The sequence below is a fragment of the Pleurodeles waltl genome, chromosome 5 (genome assembly GCF_031143425.1).
Source record: "Pleurodeles waltl isolate 20211129_DDA chromosome 5, aPleWal1.hap1.20221129, whole genome shotgun sequence".
NCBI classification, from domain to species: Eukaryota; Metazoa; Chordata; class Amphibia; order Caudata; family Salamandridae; genus Pleurodeles; species Pleurodeles waltl.
Genome location: NC_090444.1, coordinates 1,152,957,607 through 1,152,976,966, shown reverse-complemented (window position 1 = coordinate 1,152,976,966; position 19,360 = coordinate 1,152,957,607). Strand labels below are relative to the sequence as shown.

General features: G+C 41.2%; 1 long non-coding RNA gene across 1 annotated transcript in view; it reads right to left on the bottom strand.

Annotated features, from left to right (window-relative positions):
- The window catches only part of LOC138297365 (uncharacterized), a 210,506-nt gene that overhangs the window by 63,514 nt on the left and 127,632 nt on the right, over positions 1-19,360 (bottom strand). The gene's annotated exons all lie outside the window — the stretch shown is intronic.

Here is a 19,360-nt window from a genome sequence, read left to right as displayed (position 1 = left end):
GTTACAATGGGCCTCTGGGTGCTTTGCAGGAGTAGCGTTGACATTTTTTACTGCTAATCCTGCAAAGCGCTTGACTAACATAAAAAAATCTGACGCTAGTCCCCTAACTACAGCCATAGTGCTACGTATTATAAATACTGCGGAACACATGGTGGTGGTAGGGGTGCGCTAAAGGGTGCAAGAAAAGTGGCGCTACACTGTGTGCAGCACCCCTTTTCTTAAATATGCCCCAGAGTGTTCCAATGGGCCTAGCAGGATTTTACCCCTTTGGAGCATCTTGCTCCCCTGGAAGTGCAGGTCCTGTGGGAGCAAGTGCTCTGATTGGCTGACTGCAAGATAAACGAAAATGTTTTGGCACCTCTTACAGGAGTTTGGGGACTTAGTCCCCTGTCCTAAAAATGAATTTAAAAAAACAGACATAAGGGGACAGGGTGGGGATCCCCTGCCCCAGCCCTTGAGGGGTGGGCCACGACCCCCCCATGCAGCTAAGAATTTTAAAAAATGCTTTTTTGCTGTGATCCCACTGTGCTCCTGTGGAATCACAGAAAAATAAAACAAAATGGCAGCTTGCTATTTAAAAAAAAGTTAATATGACCTTCAGGGTGGAGCAGGCCTCGGGTATAAATATATAAAAAAAAAATTGGGAGGAGTAAGACTCCTTGATCATTAAATTCATGAACCCCAGGAGAACGTACCACATTACAACACTCCTAGCTGGAGTCCTGTGCTTTTCAACTGGAGTGCAAAGCCTTCTTGTAGTAGTTTTTGTCTAAAAAACAACATCTCTGAGTCTCTTCTTTTAACATTTTTGCAGCCCACACAATTCAATAATAGAAATTATGTTAAAAGACTCACATACACATTAATTTTGTTTTTTTATTAAAACTGTATCAATAATTTTTTTGATGATCACTGTTATTAAACATTGAATTGTGTGACTTACATAAAGATAAATTTGATTTAAAATATTGGGGATTTTTGGACAAGGATGATTGATCTGATTTATATATACTGATATGATCACTCCTTGATAAAGCCAATAGGCCTACTTTTTATTTTATGGTGTTGTGACTCTTTGACAACATCAGTACGTGTACAGGATCCTGAGTACAGCCAGGATCTGCAAGAGCAATCGCACGCTTCACATTCCAGAAGACTGTGCACTGCATGAGGTAGGAGACTTGCAGTGGGGTTGAGAGCAGGGCCTGGCCTCAGGCTCGACCCTGCACCCATACACACACTTTTCATGGCCAAAATTAACTAAAAAGCAAGGTTAAAGTAACATTAAAGTTAGGGTTGTAATCATATCCTACTTTACAACCTTACAAATTCACTGAAAAAAACAAAGGTTAAAGTAGTGTTTTAGTTAGGTGAATACTTTATTGGCAATGCAACATTTCAAACTCAAAAAACACTGAAATTCATCAGTTATAGCTATCCCAATTAACTATAGGCCTGATTCACAAAGGTAAAATATTTGATATTCACAAAGGTATTTTACGAGAAGTATCTTTATGATTGTGTAGACCCTGCAAACAAAGAGCTAGGACAGTTTTGTCTTATTATGTGCAGAGACTGCAGTTGTAACAATACTTCTTGTAAAATACCTTTGTGAATAGCAAACAATCGTAAACTTACACAAAAGTGTATGTTTACTATTGTGAATCAGGCCCTATAACTCATGCCCTAGGATAACCATAACGCTCATCCTTGCCAGGCACGGCCTATGACCTCACATATCACAACACTAATGACATGTTCTAGGACTTCATTGATAACATCCCTAAAGCAGCTGAAATTATTTCATTGAAGATAACACTGTATATGGGGAATGCTCCAGTTAAGGTACTTCCGATAACTACAACTGGTTGCAGTCAGTCCTGAGACGTGCTCGCTCCTGAGTTTCTGTGACACACACCAGCATCTCCGACACTCGTACTGCTTGCCGCACTGTTGTTACCACAATCCTCCCTTCTTCCGGGAGACGCTGTTGAGGAGGCCGTGGGGGACCGGTGAGGTCTGGAAAAAATACCAGGAGGCGCCGCAGGGGATTGAAACACCACAGCAAGAAGGTATGGATGGTTGCAGAGCAGCTAGAGGGGTACGCCAGCACTGCTGCTCGTTGCAGCTCATTCCTGTCTTGTCGCCCTGCCACTCCGCCATAACATCAACAGTTTGTGGCTGATTTGAGGAGGTGCAGCGAGACATCCGGCTGGTGAAGGCGCTAGAAGTAGGGTGTTGGCCGCTAGATGTACTAGATGCAACAAGCAAGCAAGGAGAGAGTGAGGACAGAGGAACAAGTAAGCAAGTAAACTGAGGCCATGTGAGGGCCAGGTAGTGGGTGTAATGTGGTGCGGTGCTACCACTGCACCCTCAGAGTTAAGCCAGATTGGCGCAGAGGTAGCTAGGTTAGTCCCTTGTGCAGCTTTTGCCACTCTGCGCTCCTGCCCTCTGCTTGGTCCTTGCATTGAAATGAGAACAGTTAACCGCGTCACGTCGCTTTGCATTGACTTTCGCAGTTTTACAAGAATGAAGGAGGTTTATGCAGAATTTGCCACCATGGTAGAGTGCATGCTTGTGCCCACTTCCTGGAAGTGACAGCCCACAACCTCAACAAGGGCATATTGCCAACTAGTGCCCTGGATGTAGGAGGGGTATGGCGGCGTTCCAGTGAGCCATGTTAAACAGCCTTATCCGACCTCCCAACATCCTGCCCTTTTGGGAAAAGCTCTCTCTGCTCATAGCACATTTGTGGCGTACCTGCAGAAGTGGCGTATCTGGCAGATCTAGGCAATTGCCTATGTACAGTACTCCAAACCAGCAAAAGACGGCTAGAAGTAAAAATTCTGAAGGAGTGGTGGCAACACTGAGAGAGCAGTTATAGCACAGGCCACCTCTGATTTCTCCAACCCAAACACTGTTAACTACCTTCGGAGAGTCAGCTTGCACCAGTAAATTCACCTTTTTAAAGGACCCAACAGCAGCTATCGATTCAGCTACTGCTAACATTGCAGGACTACAGAACCCTCTTTAACCGCAAAGAATGATTATATCAGCAAGCTGCCCTATCTAGGACAGCAGCTTAAACACAGAAGCAGAACTCAGTCATACCAGTGCTGCTATAAACCCTGGGCAACCAATGGGCAATTTAATCACCATTAAGATTCAAGTTCATACAGGCAATTATTTATATTCAACACCAGTGCCTGGCAAACAAGGCCTAACTAGTAACAACAATTGCATTAACAGCAAAACTAAATTCAGGGAGGAAACAAATAATTTGTGGCTTCACTCCATTCTCCCTAACACCGGGGATGTGAGCATATTATCACCAATGGATCTCGAGCACTTTGGATCTGGATCCGCCTGATGACCCTAGTTTCGCTTGTAAGTGTCAATCACTAACCTGCTTCTCCCACTGAGACACATTGTTGACCCAGGTCGCTTGTTCACAACTCCACCCAAACGTTACGTGCCTCCTACTTAAGTACACATGATTGGTACCAAATGTCAAGGGGGGGAGGGGATGGGTGAGACAGAGAGAAACAGGGAAGTCTCAGAGCCGGATCCGGGTGGCTAGTGAAGGTCCATGAAGTCCACATATCTCCCATGATAAATTAAAAAGCATTCAAATAACCCATATCTCATGACCCATGTACTACAACTACTCTTTCACCAATGACTGCAACTAGATGTACCTGTCAGAGCCCCCTTTCCCTCTTTATGGCTCCCTTTTTCTCTAGGAATTCTTTAGGAAACAGTATTGGATCATCTGTAACCCGATAAGCCCTGTAACCCCAATGAAAGACCTACCTAAGATGTTCGGGTAAACTCAGTGTACATCTTGCTTGCTGGATCTAGATGAGACCTTCCAAGATGCAGGTTCACTCAACATCATAAACATTTAAACAGATGATAAATAATGACAACAATTCTCAAGTGATAGATTTCTCAATTATTCAGGGATTAATTAGCGTAGCATGTTAGTTATTGGAAAGAACACAGTTCAGTGTTTTAAACACACTGGAAATACAGGGTTAGCATCAGAAAGAACACTATTAAGTGTTTTAATCACACTGAGAACATAGGGTTAATTTATTAACATTCACCTTCATGAGTAACCGGTTTTATCACTGTTACATCACAGTGGAAATTGAGCATTGAAAATACAGGGTTTTTCTATTAATGATTTAAAACTGGAGTGTGACAAGCACTTAGGCCCAGATTTACTAGAAAATGAAGAAGCGCAGGGCCAAATTTTGGCAGTACCACTCTCTGTCATTTTTAAAATGCAGGGATGTGCCGTATTCTTGTATTCTGGAGCTAAATTACCTGCCTAGCGCCAACGCAGCCACCCTTGCACCATAGTGCAAGGATGGCTGCATTGAGGGGGAGATTGTTTTGTGCAGGAAGGGACACCTTCCTGCACATAAACATTCTTAAATGGTGATTTGAATGCAGCACACATAGAAAGCGCAAAAAACGAATGAAAGCATTTCTCCTTGTTGCACTCCTGGGGTGGTGTTAAATTTTGGCGCTGCCTGAGGTTTATGAAATATCATAAATCTGGCACAGCGTCAAAATGCACTGGGTGTTGCTGGCATGCCCACAGAAATACCCATTACACACCCATTCCATGCAAAGTGCTGTGTGTGAAGGGGCCGTATTTACAAGGTGGTGTTAAGCCACAAAAAGTGGCTTAACGGCACCTTGTAAATACGGCGCAGGGCATTGCGCCACTGGAGCATCACAAAAAGTGATGCTCCAGTGGTGATAGGGCCTTGTAAATCTGACCCTTAGTGTTCTTTATCACCTGTAACGATTAGTATCATGCAGGGCCAACATAAAAGCTCAGCAATAACAAACATGTTCACAGCACATTGTTAAAATTACAATAGTTCAACTCCGATCTATAATATAATGGCAAAGCAACAACAATGAGCCCTATTGTTCGACAAGAGGCAAGCACACAAGTGACCTGGCATACAGATGATGTGCCGTTCTAGGGGCGACACACCCCTGAAAATCCAGCAATCAAAAATCAAATTTAGCACGCAAGATGCCTTTCAGGTGCGCCCAGCACGTTACCACCTTTTTCAGAAGCTAATCTTCTTGATCCCTTCTTACCCTCAAGAGGGCATCCAGATGCTGGGTCAAGATCCAGGAACAAGTGTAGCGGAGCAGAGATTCCCTGTCTGCAACCAAAGACCTTGACAGCACACAATTTACTCAAGCTGGGTGTGGCTTTAAACACCCACTTTGAGTCATGGGGTTGCCAGAAGCTTAAGCAACATGTGCCCAGGCCTAACCATCATTATTCTTCTAACGCAAGTTCCAACAAGCATTGGTGCCTGTAAATATCCTTTTCAGAGCTACAACAAACATTGTCCCATGCAAGAGCAAGGGCAAGTGCTTAGCTTAGGGGTTCCTTATCAAATACCAGGTGAGAGATATGGGTGCAGTCTGGAGATTATCCGGATTTGCAGACCTGACAGTAAGGAACCAAGACAACCACTTATTAGCCCAGCTCAGGACCAGCAATTGGTCCAGCTCTTTCGACCCCAGTTTTGAGTCCACAAAAATGGGCACTGGACAAGAAGAGCTAGGCAAAGGAGGGACTCGAGCTAACACAGCAACACAGATGATCCAAACATCTCTAATCTTTACACCTCTTTGCTAAGTATACTTCAAACAGTGATCACAGTGCTTAACATCCAATCACACAAACTTGACCTCCAAATTGGCCTCATGAATGGCATAGCAGCCAACATCTCTGCAATCAACATTAAATTGAAGAATCTGACGGACTTCATATTAGAAGAGCAAGATAGGAACCCTCTGAAGTCATCAATATGTGGATGCAGCCCTATTATTGACACATTAAGCTCAATTCAGCCATTCTTAAAAGTATTTTAAATTAAAGGAAAAATTGTGAGTTGGGAACTGTAAATGGAAGCCCTGCTGCAAGACAGTGCAAATATACCCAAAATCAGATAACTAGGCAACAGGCACAGAACCAATGTACGGTAAGGATCCAAACAACCAAATGGGCTAAGCAACCCAGGGTGGGCCAATGCTTCACTTACCCAATTCCTCACAAATTATCTGAAGCAGTCCCTTCACCAAACAACACAATTGGGCCCTGATTTATGCCAAAGTGGCGCAGCGCTGTGGTGCGTAAAAAATAGCAGCGCTGCACTGCACCACTTTTGAAACACAGGAATGTGCTGTATTTGCAGGAATACGGTGCACCCCTGCATTTCCCCCTGCACCGTCGCTGAATTAAGCTGCCTGCACCAACACAGGCATCCTTGCAGAATACTGCAAAGGTGTCTGTGTTAAGGGGATAGATTGTTTATGTGCAGGAAGGTGTGCCTTCCTGCACATAAACAATCTATAATGGTGATTTTACACTTCTATGTGTGCTGTAAACTGCAGCACACAAAGAAGTACCAAAGCGTCATTTTAGAATTATTGTTTATGTGCCGGAAGGGACACCTTCCTGCACATAAACAATCATCCATGGCATTTTGCTTCTCCTATGTGCGCTGCAGGATGCAGCACACATAGAAAAAGCAAAAAAACAAGGAGGAATTAAAGCATTCCTCCTCAATTTGCTGTGCTAACGCCATCTCCAGGGTAGGGTTAGTTTTTGGCGCTTCCACAGATTTACGATTTCTCGTAAATCTGGGGCACATCAAAAGCAATGGGTGTTGTGGTGAAACGCCCACTGTAACTCCCATTGCACACCCCTCTGACACAGAAAACTGCAAAGGCCCATATTTACAAGGAGGCGTAACTCCACAAAAAGTAGCATTATACCTCCTTGTAAATATGGAGCAGTGGTAAGCGCCACTGGAGTGTCACAAAAAGTTACTCTCCGGTGGCGCAGGGGCTCTAAAATCTGCCCCTTGGAGTCCAAATAAATAAACAGGTTAAGCAAAACATCTCGGACCAAGGCCTGAACATACAATTTCTGACAAACTATCTGCAGCTGATGACCCGACAAGTAAAACAATCTGAGCATCCTTCAAGTCACATACAACGGGTGCAGTGCAGCATGACATCAGGCCCACACTCTCACAAAACACGGCAGAGGGACAGGGTAAAACTGAACATTTATCTCATCCCCCAGACACACTGTATTCAATGGGGCTGAAGGATCACTAACCAATGACCCTAGTATTAAGAAAGAGGCAGAAGAAATGAGCAAGAAAGACAAGAAAAAATATTTTCTTCCTCCAGCATAAAGTGCTCAGAATAAGGAATTATATCAGATTTTTTAGCTCAAGCAGGATCAACAACATCTTGACAATGTTATTACCCTGAAATCAACAGAAAATGATACTGAACACACGGAGACCACTGCACATCTTGGGACTCTTTGTCCACTCTCAATTAATCACTAACAACAGCAGATACAGTGGACGTCGCTAGTAACGGGGTGAAGAAAGCTTGTATACAGCTTGGCTTGCACCAAAGCTCTCAAGATACAGCGTGAACTATGCTTTCCTATGCGCATACCTTATTGCAAGATTTAGAAAGGTCAGAACCCCAGGTATTAAAAAAGCACAAGCGATATCTCCAAAGCTCACCAAATCGTGGTGTTTTACTAGGCATAACATCTAAAAGTGGAGGCAGATCAGTCCTCATGAAGGTGCAAGCCTCTACAAGGCAATCTGGTATGGCTTATAGTATAACTATGGCTTCGCACCTTTGCAATAAGCCCATGGTGAACAAGAAAGAGAAAAGTATAATCAAGGCCGATTCTGACACATCATTTTGCTCTTCCACCACAACTGCAGCTACTTGCATAATGGAGGATGGAAGTCATTATGTGGTTTTATCCCCCAGTATACTTCTCAAGGTCCCCAGGATATCCTCAATAGAGGTAACATCCTAAGGTTGCTGGTGGTGATACCTACGTTGAGACATTTGAAGTCTTCTGACTTGCTAGAAATTAAATTTCTTTTGCAAGCTGATAACTTCCACCCTGAATAGACTGTGTCCATCTGGAGACTAGAAGAGATAGCAGTTTTAATACTAAAAGCAAGCCAGCAATTTTACACCTGGGGTATAACTCTTTTGAAACCCATGAAACCTTGTGATCCCACTCCTTTGTTAACTTCCATCACTGCCCAACTTGGCAAATCAGGCCTAAAACCATTTTTTTTCTGTGCTACACAGTGCACACGGCCCAACAGATTCAATTACACGATCAAACAAAACCTGGCCAAATGAGGAGAACAAGGAAGAATGTCACTGGGTAGCATCTACCTTAAATTCCTGGGTATACACGTGACACCCCCAAGGGAGGGTGAAATCACCCTTGTGGACATCGCTCAACATTCACTCCTGGAACATCGCAGGTCTGATAAAGAATCTTCACAATGGGGCAACTCTGCCTCAATGGGGCAAGTATGAGATAATTGCCGTACAAGAAACCTGGCAAATCAATCCTCTCCAGCTGCCAGCTTTTATTCTACACCATGTTGAGGCCAGAAAATTAGAGATTTGGTAGACCAGTGGGGGGCTGGCAGTCAATGTGTCAACAGTCTTGGATGTCAGCACAGAGCCGCTGCAGGATTCACAGATCATTAAATTCAGCTTGAGTCACAACAATCAATCAAAGATAGTACTGCTGTTTAATGTACATGCCCACCCTATAGCATCCAAAAAAAGGGCGCTGTTTAAAAAAGCTAATACCTACTATAACAGAGATTAAATTAGCAAACCCAAGGTGGGAAATAATTACAAATGATGATTTCAATACCATTTTCATTTTCACCCTGCCAGATGACGAACTTTTGCCAATCAAAAATGATCTTTGAGATGTCGAATTGCAAGCAGTTCAGCCGAATAAACTTAGAGATCGAATTGGTCAGGAGTTAGTTGTTTCACTGGAGTATCTAGTCTTAAGAGTGATCAACGCAGAACAAAAGAGGACAAGCCACCTAGGTACACTTATTTTAGTGCAAGTACCAGGTCAATAATTGATTATGCCATTCTCTTGCTCCTCTGCTAAACTTTGTGAAGAAATTCTCAGTTAAATATACCACAAGTAGTGATCACAAGATACAGCATCTGGCGCTAAGTCTATATCCACCTAGACATGAGCCTGCACTGCCCGATATCGCTCCTGCTGTACCACCAACTTGAAGCAACTTGAGTGGGCTAACCATTCACTTAAAAGGCTGGTCAATAAAGCAAAAGAAACAATAGAGGCCTGCCACACACTGCATAATACGAACATTGCAGCTTGGACTTATCTTTGGACTTGTTTGCTATCTGCTCCCTCATTTGCAAGTTCCACCAACAGGCGAGAGACTAAGGGGCTTAGAGGATTAACTTCAAAATGCAGAACCTTAAAAAAAGGTTTAAGAAGAGCCATCAGGCATGCAAGTAAATTTCCTGCCACTTCCCCACTATGGGGAAAAGCAAGAGACCTACGGAAGCCTTATGAGAAGCAAATTTGGCTTCATCAAAAGTGAAATACAGCACCTTTTGGGTGAAGTAAATTTTTGATGCCAAACTACCAAATTCAAGGGCATTCTGATTAACAATCAATGGCATTAACAGAGTCGTAATGCCTATAAATTTCTCAAGTATAACCGAAGAAGCCTGGGTATCCCATTTGAGCAAAGCATTTTCCAATAGCTCGCACTGGGTCACTCACAACAAAGCATGGAAAAGCACAATTGAGAAGAAGAAATTAAGGAAATGCTCATTGCTCAGAATGGGTAGTCATCTATCAGCATCTGTCCACCTGACACTGATAGCGATTTAATAGTTAACCCTTATAGAGCAGTAGAAGTGGCAAATGTGATATAAGCTGGTCACAGGGATGGTGCGCCGGGCCCAAATGGTATTCCACAGGACATCTATAAGCATGACCCTGAATATTGGGCTCAACAGTTATCAGCTCTTTATAACGAGAGTGGCATTAACTCATATGATTCCTAGCGACTGGAGAGGTTCAATATTTAGCCCAATCTTCAAGTGTGATGATCGCTCAAATCTGGCAAATTACAGATTAATTGCTCTTATTGACGCGGGGCAAAGTACTGCACCTCTCTAATTCTAGATGAATTGATAGAATGATCATCCTCAAAAGCTCTAATTCATGTCAACCAGACTTGGTTTCGTCAAGGGTTTTGTACCACTGCCAATATCTTAGCGTCAATAGCTGAGAAATTAAAGTGATCAAAGAACAAGTTGCATTTATGCTTCATTGACTTAAATGCGGCATTTGGCCAGGTGGACTGGAGCCTCTTATGGAAAAAACAAAGGCCCTCATTACAACCCTGGCGGTCCAAGACCGCCAGGGCTGTTTTGGCTGAAGCACCGCCAACAGGCTGGCGGTGCTTCAGAGGGGATTACGACGCACCGCCGGGGCCGGCGGTTTCCCGCCACATTTGCCCCAGCGGTGATAATCCACCAGGGCAGCGCTGCCCAGGGGATTACGAGTCCCCCTACCGCCAGCCTTCTCCTGGCAGTTTGAACCGCCAGGAAAAGGCTGGCGGTACAGGGAGTCGGGGTGCCCCGGGGGCCCCTGCACTGCCCATGCCACTGGCATGGGCAGTGCAGGGGCCCCCTGACAGGGCCCTGTGCAGCCTTTCACTGTCTGCATAGCAGACAGTGAAAAGTGCGACGGGTGCAACTGCACCCGTCGCACGGCCGCAACACCGCTGGCTCCATTTGGAGCCGGCTCCCATGTTGCGGCCCACATCCCGGTGGGCCGGCGGACGGAAACTCTGTTTCCACCCACCGGGACAGCGGGGATGTCATAATGGCCACCGTGGGAGTGCGGCTGCATTGGCGGCCGCACAGCGGTTACACCGCCGCCCGCCAATGTTGTAAAGACCCCCTAAGAGTGTGTGGGCTCCCATCAAGAACCCTGTGTGCTAAGGAGCAGTTAAATTTCTGCACTTGGATACAAATCAGATTGGCCCATGGCACAAGGGTGTCTAGGAAAATTCCCATGGCATGTAGTTTAAAGCATGGGTGTGTGTGCTAGCCCATCATCTGTTTAATCTGTTTGTAGCTGGCTTATTCCCAAGACTTGCTAGGGCCAACTCCCATCCACCTCGGCTGGGCCATTTAAGACTGACTCATCTTTCTTGTGCACATGATATTGTTTTACTTAGTCATGCAAGAGTGGGTCTACAGAACCTATGCGCAGAAATTACAGAATACACCAAGCTCAATAAATTAGAAATTAATACAGAAACAACTAAAACCGTGTCTTTTCAAAGCAATTCTGATTCATTCCCAAGGATCAGGTTTGGTGACACCATCATAGAGAAAGTTAACTGCTATAAGTGCCTGGGGTTGTACATAGATAATAAGTTGACTTTCAAGGCCCACAAACAGTATACTGCTAAGAAAGGGAACGCATATACATTTGCGTTCTGTGCCTTAGCCAAAAATCTGACTGGTCCTTCATTCACACCTCTTATGTTGGTTATTTCTCCAAAACTCTTGCCATCAAACACCTATGCTATTGTGATCATGCTTGGAAGGAATGCTCTGCTTCTGGGCAATCTTCAAATCAGGGCACACAAGCGTAAATTCGGGCTCCCACAGTACACCTCCCCATCGCAAGTCCACAAACCTGGGAGAGAAGGTACCCCACCATAAAAGCATGGCATAAGGTAAGAGCAACACAAGATCAAGTACTTTTCAACTCCCTTTGGCAGTCGGTGGAGTTGGACCACAAGTCATTTTATAGAGCATTTTATTATTCTGCATTGGAAAGAAGTTAAACAGCTCTATGGAATTCGAATTTATTTCATCATGTATTCTGTCAAGTATTGAAGAAAGCGGCGAAAATCCAGCCCCTTTATACTGATAAGCAAATACTCTCAACTCGTACCCATGCCTTGATGGTTCTCCACTCATACAGGAACTTGCACCCCACAGCATATCTACGCACAACCTTTTCATTACAACTAAAGAGAACATTTATGGCAACTCGTTTCAGTATTTTACAGTCTTTGGCTGACAAGCCTTTGTGGAAATATTCTGTCCGAAAGACTTGCAGGCTGTGCGGAGCTGCTAAGGAGGACGTGGTACGTCTAGTTTGTATCTGCCCACTATTAAAACACTTGAGTGCTGTATTATTGAAAGAAGCTTTTTATAGTCGAGGCATCAGAACCTGTAGGTCAGCTATCATTTTCACTCTTCATCCATTAGTACTGCAGATTAACTGTAAACTGATGAAGTATTTAATTGCATGTGACAGTATTCTGAGTGAAGTGCCTGCCAGTAGTTGACAGTAACCTTTTAAACTGCATGCATCCCAGAGATAGGCTCCTCAGTGTAGCTTCAATAGCATAGGCAGGTACTCTTCATCCAAGTCATTGTGTAAAATGTATGTCGAGTTCTTGTCCGTTTGGATAATACTTTATCGCTATCCGGATGTTGTAATTCTGACACCCTAAGGTTTTTTAGGTTGTTTAAGATGTTATTTGGAAAATTATATCTACTATTTAATGTTTCAACCATTTTTCTATGTAAAGATTTTTGAATCTTTAAGGTGCAAATATTGTGATGGTTTTAATTAATTGAAACAATAAATTAGTCGTTCATTCATTCGTACAGCTGGTAACTTTACTTCAACCTTTGTTTTTTTCAGTGAAAGTGCGCCGGCCTTGTTGATGGAGAGGCTCTGTTTGTGCTCGGAGGTACCAGTTTCTCCCTGCAAACTCCTTTCTCACAGCAGCATCTAAAGCAGATATTTGCCCAGCAGGGATGGATTTATTGCATCAAGGAAAGCTACGGGAAAATAGGCATTGCCTCCTAACACAGCTATTGAGACAAGAGTGGAACCTTTGTGGAGAGGTAGCGTGCAGAGATTTCTGAGTACTTTACAATATGAGATCAAAAAAAGCACTGTTGTGAATTACTGTGATAGTGGGAACCAGAACATTGGCTTGATTTATGTTCATAGAAGAGAAATAGATGCCAGGCACAGGAAAAACTGTTTACATGACCTAAATATCCCTTTCAATCTTGGCTGGTGTCATCGTGCTGAAAGCCGAAGCATTTTCCAATATTGTCATGAGGAATCTCAGCACACCCACATAAAACACTGAAGGCCTTGATGCACAGATTTATGCTCTTTAGTTTAAAATGGTTCGAGTGTTGCAAGTAATCTGAAAAACTCAAGGCACTCATGAGTTTACCACAGGCACGTCTTCCAGCATTACTGTTATTTGTCATCAAAAAGGAATTTTGGCTGAGATTTCTTTTCTGTATATAATATTTGGAAAGCAAGCTTAGCCTTTGTTTGTCACCATAGTCAGGAGTTTCCCTTAGTGCTGCAAAATACTCTAGAGCCTGGATTTTAATTTAAAACAGAATGCATATGCTGTTTCTTATTGTAAACTTTACTAATTTTCCAATATATTTTTTTATGTTGACTGAGGTTTAAAATTACAACCGTCTTTCCAGTCTGGTACAACAATATTGACTTTTAAATATTGGGACGAAAAACATCAACATCCACATGTTATTCTCCAAAACGTCAGCATGCGTGCAATTTATCGCACCCTATACATTCAGATCCCTGTAGTGTTGGATTTGATGGGGGTGTAGAAAAGAATACTCATGTAAAAATGAAAGTTTAGTACCAGGTAAGAAAGGACCAAAAAATCAAATTGGACTTTTTGTTTTTATATAGAAAGGTTTTTGTCTGGTACATTTTGAGATCCATTGTACTAATAGATTTGCACAACGGTGTGTAAGATATATATATATATATATATATATATATATATATATATATATGCACACATAATACATGTTGAAAAGGGACAGATTGCATGAAGGATTAGAATCTATGCAGGTAGTTGTGATAATGCATAATTGAGTTGGATGTATACTATTAGTTTGACAAATGTATTTTGTATAAAATAATAATTTTTTGAAATAATTTTTGGAATTAATTATTTTGGATTATTTATTAACGCTCATTTTCTTATAAGGGAATTATATATATTGTGTGCAGGGCACTATAGAGCTCAATATATAACATGTAGTAGAATTGAAGAAGTAGAAAAGCACATTTAAAGATGGCCGACATTTTTCTGAGAAAGAATGTGTTTTGATAGCCCTTTGTTTATTTTTTGACTTGTGAGAAAAAACACATGTGGTGGTCTTTAAATAAGTAAATGAATCAGGTATGTGTATCTACCTGTGAGCAAGGAGCCTCAGCTCCGAAACGCGTAAGTTTAAAAAAAAAAAAATACGCTGGTCCTGAATTTGTCTCGGTTCATTGTGGTGTTGAACGCAAATAAGGCTATGCGTTTTTCAACCGACGTGTTTCTTGGGATATATACACACATATATATATTTTTTTTCGCAGAAAAAATAAAGGTTACAGGGACGTTATACTTAGGTTCTGAATGTATTCGCACAACACCACAGAAATTCAGCTGTTATAGCTAGAGTTATGTCAGGTAAATATAACTTGTTCCCTCTCCTAATTACCCCGGATATTACAGAACTCATGACATGTTTTATAACATCATTGATATCACTGCATCATTTGCTGTAAAATTATACATAAAATACTATGCATGGCACGGTCTTGAATTATAGTTATCTTAGGACACGAGTTATAGTTACCTGACATAACTCTAACAATAACAGCTGAATGCTATGGTTTTGTGTGAGTAAATTCATGCCTATGTCAATGCCCACAAGGAATGATGAATGAGATATACAGTTTTTAAAACAGCATTACAATATAATGGATACTTGGTGTCAGTAACCCTAGGGACACCTAGGGTGAAGTCACAATTGCTAATGTGTCCATTCACAATCAAGCCCCAGTGGTCTACTCAAAAAATTGCAGCAAAGATTGTATTCAAACATAAACACTGAAATAAATTCAAATGTGATCAATGTAACATCCCACCCAAGTGGGCTAAACAAAAAAGGGGGCCGAGGCATATATAGCCGTACCTTTCCCTTCAGTCATGTAAGTCACATAAGTCAACTTCTAAGGACAAATTGTGCACAAGTCCAAAAGATCAGCCCCCTAATCCTCAATCACCAAAACCTTTGGTGCTATAATTGTGAAGCAAGACTCAGCACAAAAATTCATCCAATTGTAAAAGAGGAAAGATCTCCTTAAATATCTTCACATGTGCTATGGCATTTTTTACTGCACATGGAGTTACATATAGATATTCACAACTGAACTAATAAAACTATCAATGTTCAAAGAAGATGTGGTTGATGAAATAATATATATAAACAGTATTGCTTAAGGATGTGAAGATATTTGAGGAGATCTTCCCTCTTTTACAATTGGATGATTTTTTGTGCTGAGTCTTGCTTCCCAAAAAAGGGTAAGATGTCTTAGCTCTTTTGCCGGCTTCCTAGACAAGCAAAAGAAAAGTCTAATTTGAATATCTATTGAACAAACTACGTTTGGGCATAATCCGACCACATTGTGCCCCGCCCTGTTGTAAAAACATAAAACAATGGATGGTTGTGGCAAATGTTGCGGGACATATATTTTCCATTAATTTCATTATAGGGCTTTCTAAAAACAACTGAATAATAATATCAGAATGAAGATTTTCCGGGAAGTCATTGTTGACTACTGAGGTATTTTTATTGCAGTGACGAGAGCTATAACTTTTGGACACATCATAATTTATTACATTGAAGATGATGAGAAGCGATTATTATTTGGAGTATTAATGATTTTTCTTTAATTTATAAATCTAATCTTAATCTGATCTCCTTTTGTGTTGATTGTGACAATTTATGAAGGCTGGCTATACTAGTTGAAAACATTCAGAAATGGCCTCTGCCCTTCGCAGCACTGTCCAAGTCCTTTTTCTATGTTGTTGCTTTTACTTAATGACTTTTAAAAAATGGTGCTGGGATCATTCTAACTCACTCGTGAACAAAGAAGCAAGACCACTGAAATGCGTTGGGTTGCTGTTTGTAAGAAACACTTAATAACCATGAGCATTAAAGATTGATGGGATTTGATAATTTATTTCTATAGGACTGCTTGTTCCTTGCTTGAAAGAGTGAGGTGTCGTCTATAAGGTATCTCGGGTGCCTCACCCGGACATTCACAGATGCTGAGAGGTTCCGGGCTGGAATGCAGCATGAAAAGATTATAGATATATATATATATCCACACTTGGTCCAGCGTGCTCGACTGCTCCTGACCGCTGGGGGTGCCGAACATAACGCACACCACCGCGTTCCTCACTTGTCTTCAATCATCAAAGAAGGTGAAAGGCACTCCAAGAGCACTAAAATGCTTTTATTTTAGTTAATGGCGCATAGCACCATATATATATATATATATATATATATATATATACTCACTTGTCTTCAATCATCAAAGAAGGTGAAAGGCATACCAAGAGCACTATAAAATGCTTTTGTTTTAGTTAATGCATTTATATATAAATATATATAGATCCTCAGCTTTCACCCGGAGTTATGGAGGCTCTTCATTATGGCAGTCCATGGTGTGCTCCAGTAGCCCCAATAATTCCTACGTCACACCTTCTCAATCACAAAGAAGTCCCGGACACTCGTGGATGCATTTGAAGTCCAATTTAATACTGCAGATGGTAAGCTTCCAACGTGTTGCGGCCGTAGCCTTGATCACGGTATGGGGCACCGAACATTCTCTTTATTTTTATCATTACCATCAACACAGAAAAAAGTGAAAACAAAAATAGACACATTTGCTATCCCTGTGCAATGATTACAAAGATGGTTGCCATCTTAGAATGTAAAACAAATACTATTGCAATGCCTGGTATTCAGTTTAAATATTAAATATTGAGTGCTGTAACCCATTGCAACATTAATATATACAGAATTCATATCTTAAACATGTTGACAATATCCCAATATAATGTCGAGGTCTTTACATATTCGTTGAACATGGCCCGATTATATATTCCATTAATCAAAGGGCTATCAGTTCAAAGAAATGCACACAATTTTCTCCATTTTAGATTCACCACAATTTTAAACCAAGTGGAAATATAAAAACAAAAGACGGGCATAACAATTCCTAACATGATGCATTAAAAATGACAACGATCGCCATCTTAGAATGTTATATAAATGAAATGTTTAGCATACATGTATCATCCAAATTGAATAGCGGAACATTCATTGTTATGTCTAATCCCACCATAGTTGTATATGTGCTTTATTAATATCCCTGGAGAGATTAATACTATTAAGTCTAGCCCAAGTGGGCATAATTCATGTCGATATCTGTCTTATTGTACTGCACCTCCAGACACCTAAGTGTATAGTCACAAGTCTCAATACTTATGTGCAACATTAATTAATTAAATTAAAAATGTGACTATGTAAAAACAAGAATAGATCTTTTGTTGCTTTCTGAGAAAACTGAAGCTCAAAATATGGTATCATTGATGGAAGGGGCAAGACGTGTGAAATAGATATTGCGCCTTATGAGAAATTTACAGATTACACATGTTGCTATCTTACATACTCTTACTATGCTTGAGAGTGAAATGCCTGGTCACGAAGACCCGTATATTAATTTGATGGACCTAGGGTTGGAGGTTGCTCTGTCATGTCCAGGTCCATTCAAGCCTAGATTTAGGTTTATGCCAGCAATACAGAGTTATGCTCTTGATGTATTTGAAAAGATTGTTATCAAAGAATTAAGGAAGTTGCATTATTAAACAAATGGTCGGAGAAGTAGGAATTTGTCAGAGGTGCAAATTGAGAGTTCAGGACAGCCCCTGCTTGACATTACCCCAAAACGTTCCAGACAGCAGCTAAAATGAGTATTATATTTTTGGGGAAAATTTTGTGACGAGTCATCAAACAAAACCAAATTTATGAGCAAAACAAAAAATGTTCTTTCTATAGAAACTAGGTCCTAGCTATTACTACCTAGAGAAAGAGACAGACAGAACATGATGTACTGGCAGAACGATTGCTATTAAGTCTCATGAGCTGGTTCAATGCTCATTGGTGAGCAGTGTGATCAGTCAACAGCTTCTCCCAGCAGGGCTGTCACACCTTTAACTGGACAGCACGCATCCATGTCAGCAGGGCAGCCATAAATCTAGTAGGGTAGAGTTGCCACTTCCTATCAAAATGACATACTATTATAAAACAGTGCCCCTTTTTCTGTAGTGCTGCTATGCACTTAGGCCCATATTTATACTCTTTTAGCGCCACATTTGCGTTGTTTTTTCACGCAAAATCAGCACAAACTTACAAAATACAGTGGTATTTTGTTAGTTTGCGCCGCTTTTGCATCAAAAAATGACACAAATGCGGCGCTAAAAAAGTAGGAATATGGGCCTTAGTGGCACATTACCATCCAACCCAGCAGGACTGCTTTACTTTTAATGGCGGTGCACTGGAACTAGGGGTCCAGCAGGTGCTGTGGGAAAAATAATCTAGCATTCTGGATTGTTTATTTTTGCTGCAAAAGACAAGCAACACAGAATACTTTATAGATCAGGTTCAACCTACAAGCTGCTGCTTACTCTTTGATTTAAAGATGTATGTTTACATCTTTATGCAAAGTGATGGCCTTGTGTAAATTGAAGTTAACGGCAAGGAGGATACCTTGTCAACAACTATCTTAAAAGCAAATACGAGCAGATACTTTCTGGGAAAAACAGTTTTGTTAGCCTGCTTCTTTAGTTTACAAATATTTCAAAATATTTGAACAGAACTGGAAGTATACATTTTTCCTAAATTCAGTGAGTGATGAGAAAGACGATCTATAATAACAGTGACTTAATTATGAATAACCCTTCAAAGCATTCTTCTGACATTTCTAAGCACAGTGAATAACAGATATGAATTAGTGGTACTCCGTTTATCAACCTTCAGAAAGATGAAAGGCTGAGATGGCTTGGCTGGGGATTGAACTCATGACCTGCAGATCACAACATATTTCAGGTGTGAATGTTTAACGAATTGGCCCACCCACAAACTGAAATAATTTACCTGTAGTTTGATTTATAAACAAAAGGCTAAAATAACTATATATTATTGTTTTTGTTTAAATATTTTTCTCAATTAAAATAGACAGAATCTAAGGATCTCTTTGTGGATGTGCCTCTTGTATTAAATGTATACCTTGTCATTATCAACACTCTCTGATGCTGTATTATTTCTTGCTTTTCAAAATTGGACCTGATCCAGTTTTTTAAATGAGCTTTATGCTCTGTACTATTTTGATATTCTCTTTTACTGCAACCAATTTTTATCTTTGGTATTTTGTCAAGGCTGCTGCTGTGTGTCCCAATTTCAGACACACTGCGCAGCCAACATGGTGCCTGAGGAGAGGTGGGCCAGCACGAAA